Genomic DNA, 18,717 nt, shown 5'->3' on the forward strand with positions numbered 1-18,717 from the left:
TGCCAAGGGGAAAAGATGGGTGGTGAGATAACTGGGAGATTAGGATTGACATGTATACATTATTGGTACTGTGGATAAAATAGATAATTAATAAGAACATACTGGATAGCACAGGGAACTTACTCAATGCTCTGTGGTGACCTAACTGGGAAGGAAATAAAAAAAGAGGGGATATATGTATACATGTAGGTATGTATACATATACATATGATTCATTTTGCTGTACAGCATTAACTAACACATTGTAAAGCCACTATAGCATTGTAAAGCAACTATACTCTATCAGTAATTAATTTAAAAATTATTATAATCTATTTCTGGAGAAGGCAATGGCACCCCACTCCAGTACTCTTGCCTGGAAAATCCCGCGGGCAGAGGAGCCTGGTAGGCTACAGTGCATGGGGTCACTAAGAGTCAGACACGACTGAGCGACTTCACTTTCACTTTTTACTTTCATGCATTGGAGAAGGAAATGCTAACCCTCTCCAGTGTTCTTGCTTAGAGAGCCCCAGGGACGGGGGAGCCTGGTGGGCTGCCGTCTATGGGGTCGCACAGAGTTGGACACGACTGAAGTGACTTAGCAGCAGCAGCAGCAGCAGCAGAATCTATTTCACCTGACTCTCAGGGTAGCTTTCTGTCCACACCTCCTTACTATTTACAGCCAGAGAACTTCCCTAACAAGAAAAACTTCTCAGAAGGTCTAAGGTCTGCATTGTGGGTAAGTACTTAAGAATTGGTGATGTAACCTGAGATTCTTTGCTCTTAAAACTGCATATAAGGATAAGCTTCTGCCCTCTGATATATGCTGGTTTCAGCCAGTTAACAACAATCACGAGACATGTTATAGTTTTATTTTGGTACATGCTCTTCTGGTCACAGCAAAAACCAGGAAACAAAGTTTGTTCTTTCTAACCTTTGGCATCATTTAATATTACTGGGCACTCATCATGTGCATGTATTTATATAAGTAACATTTACTTAAATTTTAAGTCAATCAAATTTATTGAAACATTCAAAAGGAGAGTTCAATTTCATTCCACGGGTGCCAAATATTTATGATCTACCATTCATCTCCCTAATTAGCTTGTACAAACAAAGCAATTTGCTTAAAACAATAGATGACCAGATTGTCTTTCACATACTTTAAAGATAACTTATAGGAACACAACTGGGACTGTGTCTGGCAGAGAAGAGGTACTCAAGAAGTGTTAGAGCTGTTTTTTTCTGGATTAAAAAAGAAAATTAGCATTCAGAACAGCCCCTTTGAATTTAATCACTCATTTGCTTTCTGGTATTAGTTAATATGGATGTGGTTGAAACTATCATATCTTGAAGATGTTGAGTTTATTCACAATTGTCCTTGATTTTGAGCATCCAGAATGAATTGGTGATGTGGAAGTGGTGAGAATCTGTGGACATGATGGGGTCGCCCTGGGTGTGAGAATCACAATGAAAAGGAGTATCAAACCAAGCAAAATGAACCCCAGTTTGTAAAACACAAGATTTTACAAGAAATAAGGAAAGAAAGCAAGTGCCTTCCCAAAGGTAGCAATTCTGTAAAGGAAGAAATTAGATGGATATAACGGTTTAGATGTTAAGTTCTAAAGCAGATAATCAGAAGTGACCAGAATTCAGTGAGGTTGAGATCCACAGCCTGTGTATTGAGCACCTTTAATGAACAAAACAGTGGGTGAAAGAGCCCTGGGCCACAGTTTAGAAAACTGTTAGAATCTCTTTGAGAAAAATAGAGAGAGGAATCTGAAGATTCTTTGTGTCTACTCATGATACAACTGACTGAACTCAGCTTTAAAAAGAAAAAAAAGAGCAAAACTTTGGTATATTTATAAGTGTGCAGAGTACTGGGCCTGCATTTTTGACTACACATAGAAAGTCCCCAGTAAATGAGTATTTTTTGTGCACTTTATGTAACCTATGAATTAATAATATGTGAATAAATGGGCTGTAAAACCAAAGATAAATATCACACACAAAGAGCCTAAAACAAAGCGTATGTCAGAATGGTGGCATGAAGTCTAACATCCAGATATGAATTTAGAAACAAAACAAAAAAGCTAAGCAAAGATCACAAGAAAAAGAAGGCTGAATGGTTTAAATGGTACTTGAAAATAGAGGCAGAGTCCTAGGGAAAGTCCTCATTTTGGGGGAAGGCTCAAGTGATCAGGGAACCTAAATGAAAGCCAATCAGAGGGGCTGACTTGGATGGGAAAGGCCATGGAGTTAAGTTCTAGAAACTTGTTTACAGGACCCCTTCTTCAGACAATTTGTTAAGTATTCTCTAGTTTGACATTTGCATCAGTTATCTCATTTACAAGATGGAAAAAAAAAAATTCTATGAAATGTGATGATATCAGAAAGCTGTGGGGGAAAAGAGAGGATTCAAGCACCAAATGATAGAAGCAAATTGAAAGTTACAGTGATGGGCCAGGTTGGCGTGTACAAACTTATACAAAGAATGTAAAGTTTTATATAGGGTTCAAAAAGGCAGGAGAGTGATTCAGCTCCTAGAAATTTATGTTGCCATTTATTTTTCACTTGATCCTAAACTTATATAATGCAGGCACGTGCACACACACACACACACACACACACACACACACAGAGTCATCTGAGTCTACATGTAAAAAAATATAATGCCAAAATTAAGTACTCTTTTCTTCTCTACTGGTTCATATTTTATAAGGTCTATTGTGTCCTATAGTGACTTCATTATGAAAGACCCTGAAGCAAGGAATTGGAAAGTTTTTGCCCAGAGGAGACATCAATTTAGGGTGTCAGTAGTGTCTTCAACCAGTTGAAGGCATAATATGGAGGAAGATTTGACTAATTGTATTATTAGAGAATATAGAAGACAATGGGCAAAAGTACAGGACATGGTTCAGTTATAATATAATGAATCATATTTTATCAGTGGCAATGTTCAGCAATAATCAGCCAACCTCAGGACGTGAGGATCTCTGCTGCTGCTGCTGCTAAGTCACCTCAGTCATGTCCAACTCTGTGTGACCCCATAGACAGCAGCCCACCAGGCTCCCCTGTCCCTAGGATTCTCCAGGCAAGAACACTGGAGTGGGTTGCCATTTCCTTCTCCAATGCAGGAAAGTGAAAAGTGAAAGGGAAGTCACTCAGTCATGTCCCACTCTTCGCAACCCCATAGACTGCAGCCCACCACGCTCCTCCATCCATGGGATTTTCCAGGCAAGAGTATTGGAGTGGAGTGAGGATCTCTAGCCGCTCCTAAGGGCTGGTTGACTATTGCCAATGAAGGAGCATGGATAATAGATTCTTTATGTTTTTTCCTCCTCTAAAGTAAATAGCACAGACAGTAGAAAAATCATGGAATCAGAAAAGCTTGTATCCCACATATATACCATCTCTGTAATGTCAGCTCTTTAAACCTTGATGAAAACTATTTTCAAATCTGCTTTACTGTTTTCAGGGAAATTAGATTAAATAACCTCTGTAAAGGACCCATCACAAAGTGGATGCAAAATAAATCATGGAAATATATATAATTCTATGATAGTAATGATACAGTCTCTACAGAGTAAAACTGGCAAATTTCTTAAATATCTTCCACCAGATAGAAGAAAAGAAACACAGGAGAAATCTAGTGATATCCTTTTCACTTTCTGATCTGACCTCTAAAGCAAAACTACAGGTCAGCCTCTGAGGACCTTCTGATCCCCTCAGCAAGTGAAACTCCATCTGTAGAAAACATTTACTTGAATTAAAATAATTTCATAGATGAGTCAGCTTGCTGATGGAAAGAAAATCAAAACCAATAAATTAATTAAAATTCTAAAATCTAGGTTCAGACAAGTACTATAAGTCTACAGATATAAATATGCACAATTGCAAGCCGGGGTTGTTTTTGCTTTACTGTTTCATTTTCCTTCAAGTATTATCTGAAGAAGGGGTCCTTTACAGAAAGAAAAATACTATCATTCTATCATTTAAAATACTCTTTGGAGGTTAACCCATGAAAGTTGATGCTTGATCAATAACTTTGGAAATTGCTTTACCTTTCAGCTTTCTCTTTACAAAAAAAAAAAAAATGGAGAGACTTTAGGTAGCTTAGTTTACAGACTAATTTTTTAAATTCATTAAATGTCCTTTAAGTGTTAGTGAATTATGAATTACAATTTAAAATTTGTATCTTTAAATGCAAGAGAAATTGTGCTGGGTCCTCATTATGAATTTACCCAACAAACCACAACTAAAATACTCATTAAAAAAGGCACTTATTCTACAGAGTAACTTCCTTGAACACAGTGCTAGGGGGAAAAAGAAAAGAAAAGGACGCTCTGGTGTAGACAGAGTGAAGAATATAGCTTTACTTAGAGAACTTGACAAAACAGCTCAAAATTATGCACAAAAATTATTTCGAAGACACTTCACATAAACTTCTTTTTTTCCTTTCAAGTTTGAGAGCAGATGAAAGACATTTGCTATACTAAAAGCAATAGCTTTCACCTGATCTGTGAACTCTGCCAACTTCAAGGATCTGGGAAAAACCAGTGCAATGAGCAGTGGTTCCTGGACAACAGGAGACGCGAAGCTTATGCAAAGATCTTAGAAACTTAATCCAAACAATGATCACCAGAGACAGGAGAACAGAAAGAAAATATGGAGGGAAGGTACAGGCGGGAGGGGGGCCTGGGAGGGAGGGGGGAAGAACAGGGACATTTGGTGATGAACCATATGTGCGTGGTTTGAAAGACATGACTGAATTGTTTTTGGTGCAGTATTATTCTGACATTTCGAATGAGGCAATTTTCCATTTCCATTAATGTACTGCCAAATAGAAGGGGAACTGTCGCGAATTAAAGACTAAAGAAAGCTGTTCCTCAAAGTTGTATTAAATCATTGCTGATGAACTCATTAAGATCAAATTAATGAGGTAAATTGTACTAGGATTAACCGGCAAGAAAACCCAAGCAAGATTATACAACTTCACTAACTCTAAGCAGCCCATTGTGAAGCCCTGTCAGCACATAATGGGCATGTGAGAGCTCTTTCTTACTCTCTGTAAATCTCTCAGTCTCCTCCAAAAGGACTCGGGATTACCTGAGATGAGAACAAATGTGAAGCTCCTAACAACCAGAAGACATTAGAGAAAATAACCCCCCATACTCACCTCCCCCAAATTTCAAATAGGAAAACAAGCTAAAAGTTGCCTACTTTGAAGTAAGATAAAAAGCAGAGGCAAATTGTCTGTGATCTAGACAGAGGATGAGATATTTGGATGGCAACACCGATTCAATGGATATGAGTTTGAGCAAACTCCCGGAGATGGAGAAGGACAGAAGCCTGATGTGCTACAATCCATGGGGTCGCACAGAGCCGGACATGACTTAGCAACTGAACAACAACAGACTATGCATTTATCACACCCACCTCCACATTAGACCCCCAATCTAATCTCAGGAGAGAAGATCATTATAACTGTACACATGCGTCTTCTCATTTTACTGGAAGTAGACATGATTGCCTTCCTCAATTGAGGGTGGAAGATCCTCTCTGTGATCTTTAGTTCAGTTCAGTCGCTCAGTAGTGTCCAACTCTTTGCGACCCCATGAATCGCAGCGTGCCAGGCCTCCCTGTCCATCACCATCTCCCGGAGTTCACTCAAACTCATGTCCATCAAGTTGGTGATGCCATCCAGCCATCTCATCCTCTGTCATCCCCTTCTCCTCTTGCCCCCAATCCCTCCCAGCATCAGAGTCTTTTCCAGTGAATCAACTCTTCACATGAGGTGGCCAAAGTACTGGAGTTTCAGCTTTAGCATCATTCCTTCCAAAGAACACCCAGGGCTGATCTCCTTCAGAATGGACTGGTTGGATCTCCTTACAGTCCAAGGGACTCTCAAGAGTCTTCTCCAACACCACAGCTCAAAAGCATCAATTCTTCAGTGCTTGGCTTTCAGTCCCCTCTAATTAATTTCATGTTTCAGATGGAGGATCTGAAAAATTATTTTTAAAGCTTCCAAAATCCTCCAAGATTAGAAGCTATTTATAGTAATATAATCAGTTACAGAACAACTCAGACTTTTCATCTCTATACTATTCTCAGCATTAGAGTTCTAAGGGTTGAAGACAGCTGGGAAAAAACAACTAGCCAACCAACTAACAAAAAGGCAGTAACAATAAGCTCCATAATTTTCCAGTGGCCACACTCTACATCTTACCTTGAGTCCACAGTCTAGAACTCACCATTAAAGTCTGGGTAACTTTTTATATGATGATGTTGTGTCCTCTCATGATACATTCATCACTGGTATTTTGATGTCTTCTTGCTGCCATGGAAAGTAGAGACTCAAGTCAGAACTCCAAATGGCTAGTCCAAGACCATCTCCTTTCTCCTCCGCATGGTATCTCCAGTATCTAGCAGGGTGTTTAGCAAGTCAGTTCAGTTCAGTTCAGTCACTCAGTCATGTCTGACTCTTTGTGACCCCATGAATCACAGCACGCCAGGCCTCCCTGTCCATCACCAACTCCTGGAATTCACTCAAACTCAAGTCCATTGAGTCATGATGCTATCCAGCTATCTCATCCTCTGTCATCCCCTTTTTCTCCTGCCCCCAATCCCTCCAAGCATCAGAGTCTTTTCCAATGAATCAACTCTTCACATGAGGTGGCCAAAGTACTGGAGTTTCAGCTTTAGCATCATTCCTTCCAAAGAACACCCAGGACTGATCTCCTTTAGAATGGACTGGTTGGATCTTTTTGCAGTCCAAAGGACTCTCAAGAGTTTTCTCCAACGTCATATTTCAAAAGCATCAATTCTTCGGTGCTCAGCTTTCTTCACAGTCCAACTCTCACATCCATACATGACCACAGGAAAAACCATAGCCTTGACTACACAGACCTTTGTTGGCAAAGTAATGTCTCTGCTTCCGAATATGCTATCTAGCTTGTCATAACTTTCCTTCCAAGGAGTAAGCGTCTTTTAATTTCATGGCTGCAGTCACCATCTGCAGTGATTTTGGAGCCCCCAAAAATAAAGTCTGACACTGTTTCCACTGTTTCCCCATCTATTTCCCATGAAGTGATGGGACCAGATATGAGGCACATAATGAGTGCTTTTTTAAAATGGAGGAATGAATAACAATATTATGTACTTAATTGTAGAATTCTTCCCACATATCAACAGTCATTTAAAATTTCTAGAAATACTGGTTCTCACTTGGGATTTAGATATAACAGAACCATGTCTTAGATGAAAATTAATCAGCTGATTTTTCTTTTATTTTCAGTCATTAAAGTAAAGTTCAGCTTCCCCAAAATGTTTCCATCAGAGTATGTTGTTATATGGTTTTTAAATTTTCAACTGAAATTCAGTTCAATTTGTATATAAAATCCTGTTTTAAAAGTAAAATTTCCAAAAAAAATAAATAAATAAATAAAAGTAAAATTTCATTTGGGTTCAATGTAAATGACTGGGTCATTCATATTTATATAGCATTTTTTAAATTTTATTTTATTTTTAAACTTTACATAATTGTATTAGTTTTGCCAAATATCAAAATCAATCCACCACAGGTATACATGTAGCATTTTTAATCTCATGATCCTAATGTCCATTTACATTTGTGTTCCAACATAGGGCAGGATGGAATTATTGTTCCCATATTACAGACACTGAAATAAATACCTGTAAATATGACTAGCCCACCAGGCTCCTCTGTCCATGAGATTTCCCAGGCAAGAACACTGGAGTTGGTTGCCATTCCCTTCTCCAGGGGATCTTCCTGACCCAGAGACTGAACCTGGGTCTCCTGCATTGCAGGCAGACTCTTTACCTACTGAACTACCTGGGAAGCCCCCAAATATATAATATTCAGTAAATCACCAAGTCAGGTAAATTTGAAACTCAGGATCAAATCCATTATTCTTTTTCCAACTAGTCACAACATATGCAACCTCTTTTTTCTTAAAATTTTAATTTTCTATTGTAATTTAGTTTCCTTCATAAAGCATCTAACTTCTGCTTGCTGTGCTGTGCTCAGTAGTGTCCAACTTTTTATGACCCCATGGACTGTACCCCACCAGGCTCCTCTGTCCATGGGGATTCTCCAGGCAAGAACACTGGCGTGGGTTGCCATGCCTTCCTCCAGGGAATGTTCCCAACCCAGGGATCGAACCCAGGTCTCCTGCATTGCAGGTGGATTCTTTACCATTTGAGCCAACAGGGAAGCCCAAAAATGCTGGAGTGGGTAGCCTATCCGTTCTCCTGCAGAACTTCCCAACCCAGGAATTGAACCAAGGTCTTCTGCATTGCAGGCAAATTCTTTACTAGTTGAGCTACCAGGGAAGCCCCTAACTTCTGTTTACTACACTTTAAATGAAAATGTTCAGATAAATTGTTCCACCTATTCCAAGGTCATTCAATATGGCCAGTTGCTGTTAAACCAGTGCTAAATAAGTTCTGTTGAAGTCAACTGGAACCCAAGAAAGGCATTTGCTGTAAAGTCTGAAGTCAGTGTAGGTCTCTGACTCAAAGCTGTAGCCACTTTAGAACAATTAAAAGGATTACTGAATGCTGGCAAAGGAATGCCACCTAGCCCTTTCCATTTGAAAGACTGTAACATGGAAAATGATTTTGTCTAGACATTGTTACCTCAAATTGTTTATAAACACTAAATTCAATATATTATAAACAAAATGTATGAAATAAAGATGAACTACCTTTGACTTTTAAATCAGACAATTCCGTTTGTTTTTGCAATCTTTCATGGCTGCAGCTTACTGACCTGATGATTATACCCACAGAAAAAGTGACCTTACCAAAAGAGACAATTCCAGAGAAGAAACCTAAAAAAATCTCGTTTGCTTTGTTTTGTTTGTTGGTTGTTATTTTTCAAAGTATTTTTTAACCATTTATTTTATAGATGAACCAAAAACTTTGGCTGAAACAAAAACTAAATCAACTTGCTTGAAAATGTTCTGGTCTAAGGGGGCATTTTCCCAGGTTCATTCCTTTTTTTTTTTTTTTTTTTTTTGCACAAGGTCAGACCTCCTATTGAATGTTGTTTCCCGAAATGAGGATGCTTCATTTGTAATCCAAGTAAAGTCACCAAGGAACATAAATAGCTTCCTGACCTCACTGGGGCTGAGCTCCATGCTCTGTTAGCTGGCTAAGCAGAGCATAGTGAAGGCCCATCTAGCCCTGGGTATGTACACTTCCAATGATTTCTACCTGCATTCATGCTTATGAGGCTCACCAAAATACGAAAGGAGTATTCCCTTTTCTGTCCTCTGGCTTTAGAAATGGCTTTTTCATCAGTATAATGCTATACTTAGAACCTTTTCCAATGATCCCTTTATGCTTTCTTCCCTGATTTACATTGACATCTACTTACTTTACCATAATACCATTCACAGTTTTAACAAAATGAAGATGTTAGAATCAGATTGTTTTTATTTAAGAATAGATTTTGCTTGTAAATAGCATGAGATGGACAACTTCATTTGCACATGATTCTCTATCTGCCCTATGAATGCAGAAAGACCTTCCTTCTAATTCTGGACTTGCATTTTATAAATTTAAGAATTTAAAAGAATCAGTTTCATCTTTGTGGTAGCTTAACAATGACAATTTTCCCAATGAAGTACATTAGTAAAAAATATCCAAGGAGAAGCTTGTGTATGCTCAGCAGCTGCAGTCTTGTCTGGCTCTTTCTGTGGCCCACCAGGCTCCTCTGTCCATGGGATTCTCCAGGCAAGAATACTGGAGTGCGTCCTCCTCCAGGGAATTTTCCCAACCCAGGGATCAAGGAGAAGCTTATGTCAACTCAATTCGCCCCTGACAATTTTAGTGTCTCCTAGACCTTTCATGCCGATTGCCATAGCTTGCTTTCCAATATGATAATACTCTATAGTCTTTCTACTTAAATCTCACCACCTACCTCTTCAAAATACTCTTTAAAAATATATTTGTTTATTTGGCTTCACTGGTTCTTAGTTTTAGCATGTGTGATCTAGTTCCCTGACCAGATATCAAACCTGGGCCCCCTGCTTTAGGAGCATGGAGTGCCGGCTACTGGACCCCTGAAAAGTCCCATCAAAATATTCTTGAGTATTCTCACTAATTATAGGAGACCTTTTTATTCTTCTTCTTATATAGTTTGCTTTGGCAAGTCATAGCTATTTCTTCATAACTGATTATCATGTTTGATAGGATCTAAATTTGAACTTCTTTACCGAAAAATATATTTCCTCTAATTTCATGCTTGGGGAATTTTGTTTTATTTTCTACATAAGTTGCTATAACCTTAAGGTAAGTTCAGCACACAATTTCCTGTCTGGCACCTGTCCAAGTACAAACATTCCCATTGGGAGGCATCCCTATGAGGGGCACTGCAGCTTGACACCTCACCACCTCAGATTGATGAATCTTTTTTCAGACATTTATTCATGTCTCTTGATAACTGCCACTAAATTCTTTTCCTCAGACTTGGCTTGTCTTACAGCAAGACAACTCCACACCCAATTCTCTAGCTGCAACCTCTATGTCTTCTAATCAGTACATACTATCTCTGCTAAAATAAATCTCTTGGATTTAACATTTAGTTCCTTCCCCAAATCCTTGCATTATCTTTCCGAAGCTTTCCCCAAGTGACACGACAGATACAAGTGAAGTTACATTCTGCCTTGTATGTGCAACCCACTTTCATGTACTATCTTCCCAAGTGCCATTTGCATACTTGTGTATTTCTGTCTTTCATATTTGCCCCATAGCCATAGAGACATGAAAGTAACAACCTCAGAGATAGGCAAACTGACCTCACTAATTGTTCATTACTGCTAAGCATAGTGATATTGAATTACATTGCGTCTCCTTCTTTTAGCTCCTCTAAAATTCAAGGCTTTGTCCTTTAAACAACATTCTCCTCCCATCTCTCGCTCTAGACACCTTTCCATGAGTAACACATTCAATTCAGAACCCAGGCTAACTCTTTCAGAACATACTAGTGATGGACCCAGGAAGCTTATTCTGTATCCAGAAGTTATCTTAAAGGAAGGAGATAAGAATGCTGAATGCATAGTTGTTGGTGTCAGAGAAAGTCAAGTTTGAATCTGTTTTGTTACTTAAGTATTGTGCAAACAACTTAAGCATTCTGTCCTTCAATTTCTCCATCTATAAAGTGAAGATAATAATAAAGCTGAAAGTGAAAATATTAGTCACTCAGCCATGTGTGACTCTTTGCAAACACATGGACTGTAGCCTGCCAGGCTCCTCTGTCCATGGGATTATTCAGGCAAGAATACTGGAGTGGGTTGTCATTTCCTTCTCCGGGGAATCTTCCCAACCCAGGGATCACACCCAGGTCTCCTGCATTGCAGGAAGACTCTTCACTGTCTGAACCACAGGGGAAGCCCAATAATAAAGCTATCCTATTGCTATTTACAACAACATGGATAAACCTTAAGGGCATTATGCTAAGTGAAATAAGTCAGAGAAAGACAAACAACATTATATAATCTCTCATTAAGTGGAATCTTTAAAAAACAAACAAGCTCATAGATACAGAGAACAGATCAAGAGGGAAAAATCTTTTTTAAATAAAAAAATAAAATAAATAAATCTATCTTATATACTGCTATTTTGCATATGAAGCATATTTAGTATAATACCCTCCATAAAATAAGTATAAAAACTACCAATAGAATTTCACATACTGCATTTGAGCATCTACTATGGATCTAAAATCAGATTATATTTTAGGGTTAAATAAAATATTATGACCAAGAATGTTCCAAAAGGAATTTTCTTAATATATCTATGTTAATAATCAGAATATCATGGAAAACTTCATAGTTGAAAGCAGCTCAGAGAGACGAATTAGGGCTTCCCAGGTGGCACTAGTGGTAAAGGTCTCCTGGCCAATTCAGGGGTTCTTTCCCTGCACTGGGAGGATCCCCTGGAGGAGGGCATGGCAACCCACTCCAGTATTCTTACCTGGAGAATCTCATGGACAGAGGAGCCAGGCGGGCTGCAGCCCATGGGGTCGCAGAGTTGGACACGACGGAAGTGACTGAGCACACAGGCAGGCAGGGAGATGAATCAGCTGTTTGAGGCCTCACGGTAGGTTTGTTACAGTCTTGGACAGGAACTCAGAGTAACTGACTTCTAGCTAAGTGCGCTTTTCTTATACAGAATGAGAGGTGATCAACTCTTCTCTGAGAATTAGTCCTACTTCTCATTTAGGGGGAAAAAAAAACCCAACACATTTTTTTGGGGAAATACAAGTAATTCTGAATCCTTAACTCAGAAAGTCAACTGAGCTGCTTTAAGAAGAAAAATGGTCACATTTGAAGGTAAATGGCCCATCAGCTGCCAAGACAACTTCAGCTAAAACCAATGTCTATGGTCCGGAAAAGTGCTCTACTATACCTCCTCTTCTCAGCACAGACCTCGGTCTCATAACAGTTATTTCTTCTCATTGAACTTTTCCTTTGTTGTTATTACTGAGCATTGTAATTAAACATTCTTCCTGAATCTGCCTGGCAGCTGCCACTGTGTTCTAAGGAACCATTCATAGCCCTGGGCATTATTATCCTAATCCTCTATTATAAAGAAAAATACTTTATGCCAAAAATCAGATACAAATACTGAAAAGACTTAACATTTTGTTTTATTAGATTGAGTATTAATGGACATTTTGGGGTTGGGGATGGGTCCAATTCTTTAAGACACTAGGACCTCTGTTAGATTAAAATAAGCTCGCAATTTTGAGTTCTACTTGAGTTATATTCAGCTTATGTGTTAACTTCAACATAGCTTGGGAAGCATTCACTGAACTGAATATTCATATGGTGTGCATGATACAGACACTGAACCCAATTTAGTAAATGAATACTTGTAATTTCACCAAATCCCCGCTGAGAGATTATTATGCAGATTTATGAGGGAATATCACTGAAGCAATTCTTGGCTATGTCTTCAGTCACCAAGGATTCAAAGTATGTAAACCTCACAAAATTTCCAGTGTATTCACTGCTACCAGTATCATCTTCTGAACTTTTCTGACATTACCTCTCACCCTCTGTCTCATTTCTAATTTTCCCTTCGATATTCTTGCCCTTGAGCAAAGAGCCAGCATCATAACACCTACGAGCACTGCCAAGTTCCTCCTGACAATATCCTGGCTGCCATAATGCCAGCAATCTGTTCCAATCCTGTCACTGCAAAATCTCATTAAAGGCAAAAGGATGCCCGAACACGAGATATAGGTACACAGTAAGAGCAGGCTCGTGCTTCATGTTTCCAGGAGTGGCTGTGCCCAGTGCCGAGGGCCCCTAATGTCTCTCAAGAAGTCACATATTGGCAAAGAGTCAGCCTCAGAGAGCAAAAGTTGCACAAACTGCCGAGTAGAGACGTATTCCCCTTGAAGGGTGTCTAACAGGTCCTAGTGATCAGGTTCTGAACCAGCACATTTTCCCAAAAGCATGTGCAAAGGGAGATATTCCACGGGCTGGTTGAATAATACCAGAAGTGCACACTAGGAGACCTGGATTCTGAGCTAAGCCCCATGATTAATTATCTCTTGGTCACCCTAGAAGAGTCACTTAAATTCTCTGCACCTCACATTCCCAGGCTATTGGAATATCTGGTCTTCAATTTGATGAGGATTTTATACAATTTACAAGTGAGGAAAAAGACCTCATGATTTTATAAATGACAAACCCCTACTCATACTACAAATTAATAGGAGATCCAGAAATGTGTAGTTCCAAGAACACCAGCTCCTGAAATGACAAACACTTAAGTCTGTGCAATAGTTCAGATCTTAAAAAGTGATCATTGTGTCTCTGTGAATGTCCATTGCAAGTTTATAGAAAACTCCAAATAACCAGGGCAAATCTCTTCATTATAACCGGCAGAATTGTCTTACTAATATCCACTTCTCTAGCCTTACTTCTTTCTGCATCCTACTGGAATTCTCTTTTTCTGGGATTAAAACCTAAAAGATATTTCTGTAGCAATATATACCATGACACAGTGTTACAGTTAACAGTTTGGGCTTTGGACTGAAGCAGCTTATAGTTCTAATCTCAGCTTCCTTACTGTCTTAACTTCTTTAAGTCTAAATCATACTAGTAGCAACCTCTTTGGGTAGATGTGAAAATTAACAAGATATTGAAAGTAAAGTCCTCAGCACTGGGCTTGGTACTTAGAAACACTTAATAACCTTCAGTTCGTCTTCTTCTTTTTCTTCTTCTTATTACCTCAAAGAAACTCTATGCCAATCTTTGGGAAAATTGTGAGGTACTATTCGTCAAAGAATAACCCTTGGGGAAAAGGGTTGAAGACAAATGAGACAGAAGTTTTTTTTTGTTTGTTTGTTTTTTTTTACTGGCTTTATATATTGGGCTGTCCAAAAAGTTCAACTGGGTTTTTCTATAAGATGTTATGGAAAACTCTGAATTAACTTTTTGGCCAATGTGGTGCATAGCTGTGTAAGATTGAATGAGCCACTTAACTTTTCACAGTTTGTTTCTTCAATTACAAAACAGAGAAAATAACACTGATGTTTATGTGAAGATGAACTGAAGTAGTACTAATACCTATGAAAGAACACACCCAGAAAAACTTTTGGGTCAACTGAAGTGGACGATGGGGCCCCAATACAAGGACCAGAACTTAGAACCATATTCATAGGGGTGCAGTCAGCAGTCAGGGCTACAGAGTCCTCCAGGGCCTACCAAAAAGGAGCAAAAACACTCTGACTGCAATCAATCATAATAACTAGGCCTTTGTTAATCAACATGTGGTTCAGAAACCAGTAGCATCAGCCTCACCTGGAAATCTGTTCGAAATGCAGAATCTCAGGTCACACCCCAGACTTATAGAGTTCAAAACTGTCAATTTAATAAGTTCCCTGGGTGACTTGTCTCCTGTGCATATTAAAGTTTGAGAAATCTGAAAAAAAATTGGTATAGATGATCTTACTTATAAAGCACAGATGTAGAAAACAAATGTATGGATACTGAGGGGGGAAAGGGGGATGAGCTAAATTGGAAAATTGGGATTGACATAAATACACTACTGACATTGTGTATAAAATAGATAACTCATGAGGATCTACTGTATAGCTCAAGGAATCCTACTCAGTGCTCTGTGGTGACCTAAATGGAAAGGAAACTCAAAAAAGAAGGGATACATTTATACATATAGCTGATCCATTTTGCTGGAGAGTAGGAACTAACATGACATTGTAAAGCAACTGCACTCCAGTAAAAATTAAAAGAGGAAAAAGGTTTGGGAAACACTTTCCTAGACCATCTATAAACTATAGTCTATACAAGCAAAAGATAGGTAGGAAAAAAAGACAAGGGAATCTTTCAGTAGAGTTGTCAGCTCATTGCGGGGAGGGGGCGTGGCATGATGTTGGGTTTTTGTTTCTCCCACCAAGGGGTTTGGGGCTTCCCAGGTGACTGGGAGGTAAGGAATCTACCTGCCAATGCAGGAGACACAGGAGCTGTGAGTTCAGTCCTTGCGTCAGGAACACTCTCTGGAGGAGGAAATGGCAACCCACTGTAGTGTTCTTGCCTGGAGAATCCCATGGACAGAGGAGCCTGGCAGCCTACAGTCCATGGGGTTGCAAAGAGCTGGACAGGAGTTTTAACTAAGTTGGGGGAGGGTTAGGTAGATGGGGCACGCTATGAATGTTGTGTTCCCCCAACACTCGTATGTTGAAACCTAATCCCTAGTGCAATGTTATTTGGAAGTGGAGCTCTCGGGAGTTGAACAGGTCACAAATGGGATTAGTGCCCTTATAAAAAAGATCCAGAGAGTTACTTCACCCATTCTAGCACAGGAGGACGCAGTGAAAAGACAGAGTCTATGACCCTCACCAGACACCAGATTTGCAGGTGCCTTGATCTTGGTCTTTTCAGCCCCGAGAATGGTGAGAAATAAAATTCTGCCACCTGTAAGTCACCCAGTCTGTGGGGTTTTGTTACAGCAGCCCAAACAGACTAAATGAGCATCAGATGAATCATTTGAGACAATGAGGGATTTCTTCAAGAAGGGGGAGTTGGCATTTGGATAGCTAACTTTTTGGTCAATTTGTGATTGCCTGACACAAGAAAGAAGAAACTGGAGATAGCAGAGTAGACAGAGAAGCAGCAGCCAAGAGGGCAACCTGCATACCTTACATTCTAAGGGCCAGACGCCTGAGTGTCCATACGCCAGGCAGCACTGCTGGAAACAAGTCAGGTTGGAGCTGCCCGATTTGCCTTAGATTTCCTAGTTCTAGAAACACCAAACTGATGACTTGACCCCCCATGTCCTGTTTCATCAGTAAAACCTCCTCACCTCTCTTCTTGTTTTGCAGACGGAAAGACAGGCTGCGAGTGTACAGTGTTCCAGGAGAAGCAGGACTTGGAAAGACCTGGGAGCATTTTCCACTGGGACTTTGCCTCTGAATGTGAGGAGGTCATGCTGACTTCCTCTGAGTTTTCTTACTTTGTTATGTTTGCTCATTTCCAAGATCTCTAGCTTGCTCTCCCTATGCTGAAAGAGCACACTCTTAGAGCTGAGGCCATGTTTTGGTTTTAATTGGCAGTCTCATCCCACCTGGCCCAATGTCTTAGGCATGTGTGTGTGCATGCTCGGCCGTGTCTGACTCTTTGCGACCCCATGGACTATAGCCCGCCAGGATCCTCTGTCCATAGAATTCTCCAGGTAAGAATACTGGAGTGGGTTGCCATTTCCTCCTCCAGGGGATCTTCCTGCCCCAGGGATCTAACCCAAGTCTCCTACATCTCCTGCATTGACAAGAGGATTCTTTACCAATGAGCCACCTGGGAAGCCCATCTTAGGCATACTAGAGGCTAAGTCAGTGTGAATTGAATTGAATTCTTAAGTATGTGAAAACATTAAAACTTTGAAAGTTCATATGACCCTGCCCTAAAACTAATAAAGATCAGTATAAACATATGGAGGGTGGAGAATAAAAAGAGAAAGAGTTTATTATAGAGTAAGAGCACAAATAACATTTTTATAAGGTTTTTTTTATATGGACCATTTTTACATTTTTTATTTTTATTTTATTTTATTGAATTTCTTACAACATTGTATTATGCTTTAGTTTTTTGGCCATGAGGCATGTGGGATCCTAGCTCCCCAACCAAGGATGGAACCCACTTCCTGTGCATTGGAAGGCAAAGTCTTAACCACTGGCCTCCAGGCAAGTCCCCAGCAATTAACATTTTTATTCATGTAAAGTATTTTAGTTTCTTCTTTTTGCAACCACAATTTGGTTCTATGTCTTGGGCCTTTAAAAGCTGAATACTTTAACATCATCGAGTTATGTCTTTGCTCTCTGACTTAGGTGCAGGCAAACACATCTAGTATGAAGAACTCAGGTACATAAATGAAGGGATTCTGCATTTTTACAGGGTCTCCATCACCCACTTCTTGTGTTTCCTTGCAAATCACAAAGTCTAAATTTTGAATTAAAAATACAAAGGAAGGAATGAAACTTGGGCTCTATAGAAATAGTTACAATAACCTTTAGATAACAGCCCTTTAATCAACCTAAGTCATGTTGACCTGCCTTCTGATACATCATCTCCAGGAGTATGTACCCAGGAGGACTGGCATGAATCAGAGACAAGCCACAAAATTCACTCCGTATGACACCACTAGGAAGCATTTCCAAGTCTGTGGGGGCATAGGAAATACACACTTCATTTTTAACTACTGTATTTTTTCCACAGTTCCCTTTCTTTCTACAGAAAATCGTCACTTCTACAACCTCACTCTCTTTTGGAACTGTCCCTGACCAGCATCCCACAATAAAATAGTAAGAACAGAATGGATATATTTGTATTCTATTTTTTCCTACTCTCCAGACGGGAGTTGCTCTTTCTCCAGTAATTTCAGAACATGTCCCTGATAGTTCCTCTCCCTCCTTTGTATTAACTCTGCTGTGTGATGGGGTGAGTATGATGAGCTGGTAGAGAGGAAGGAGACATGGAAAGCACCCAGCAAGTTGCTCCCAGTTCCTCTCTGCTGCTGCTGCTGCTGCTAAGTCGATTCAGTCGTGTCCGACTCTGTGCGACCCCATAGACAGCAGTCCACCAGGCTCCGCCGTCCCTGGGATTCTCCAGGCAAGAACACTGGAGTGGGTTGCCATTTCCTTCTCCAATGCATGAAAGTGAAAAGTGAAAGGGAAGTTGCTCAGTTGTGTCCAACTCTTAGCGACCCCATGGACTGCAGCCCACCAGGCTCCTCCATCTAGCCACCTTCAAGTCAGCATTACAAAGAAACAGAAAGTGCTTCACTTCATAATGACCACAGCCTACTTGTTTCACACTGCATCTTCTGTCCAGCCCACCCTGCCGGGCCTCTGCTAATGACTCTCAGACTTTCAGAGCTTGTTTTCAAGAGATCTTGTCATGCTTACACACTTTGCTAAGTACCACATGGATTCCTGCCCTGAGGGTCACTTCACTAACCAAATGAGAAGCAATCACCCGAAACAAAAGAGTGTTTGAAGCATGGGACAAAAGGGACTCAGGGATGTCCATAATGAAAGGTATATGATTTATACATCTAGGGACACCGGACACACACACGACTTCTTGGCTATGTGTAAGAAACCAATGAAAAGGAGACAAAGGAGCAAACACATTATACTTCAAAAAAGGAGAGAACGGCGAGAAATTTTTAAAAGAGCTTATA

The 18,717-nt window shown here is 39.8% G+C and overlaps 1 long non-coding RNA gene across 1 annotated transcript; it reads left to right on the forward strand.

Annotated features, from left to right (window-relative positions):
• Nucleotides 1-523: 523 nt before the first annotated feature.
• On the forward strand, nucleotides 524-17,907 carry LOC139176836 (uncharacterized). Its single transcript, XR_011561312.1, has 3 exons — nucleotides 524-718; nucleotides 9,030-9,193; nucleotides 16,364-17,907. It is a non-coding gene; the product is annotated as an uncharacterized lncRNA (long non-coding RNA).
• The last annotated feature ends 810 nt before the right edge of the window (nucleotides 17,908-18,717 follow it).

The sequence above is a fragment of the Bos indicus genome, chromosome 17 (genome assembly GCF_029378745.1).
Source record: "Bos indicus isolate NIAB-ARS_2022 breed Sahiwal x Tharparkar chromosome 17, NIAB-ARS_B.indTharparkar_mat_pri_1.0, whole genome shotgun sequence".
Lineage (NCBI taxonomy): Eukaryota > Metazoa > Chordata > Mammalia > Artiodactyla > Bovidae > Bos > Bos indicus.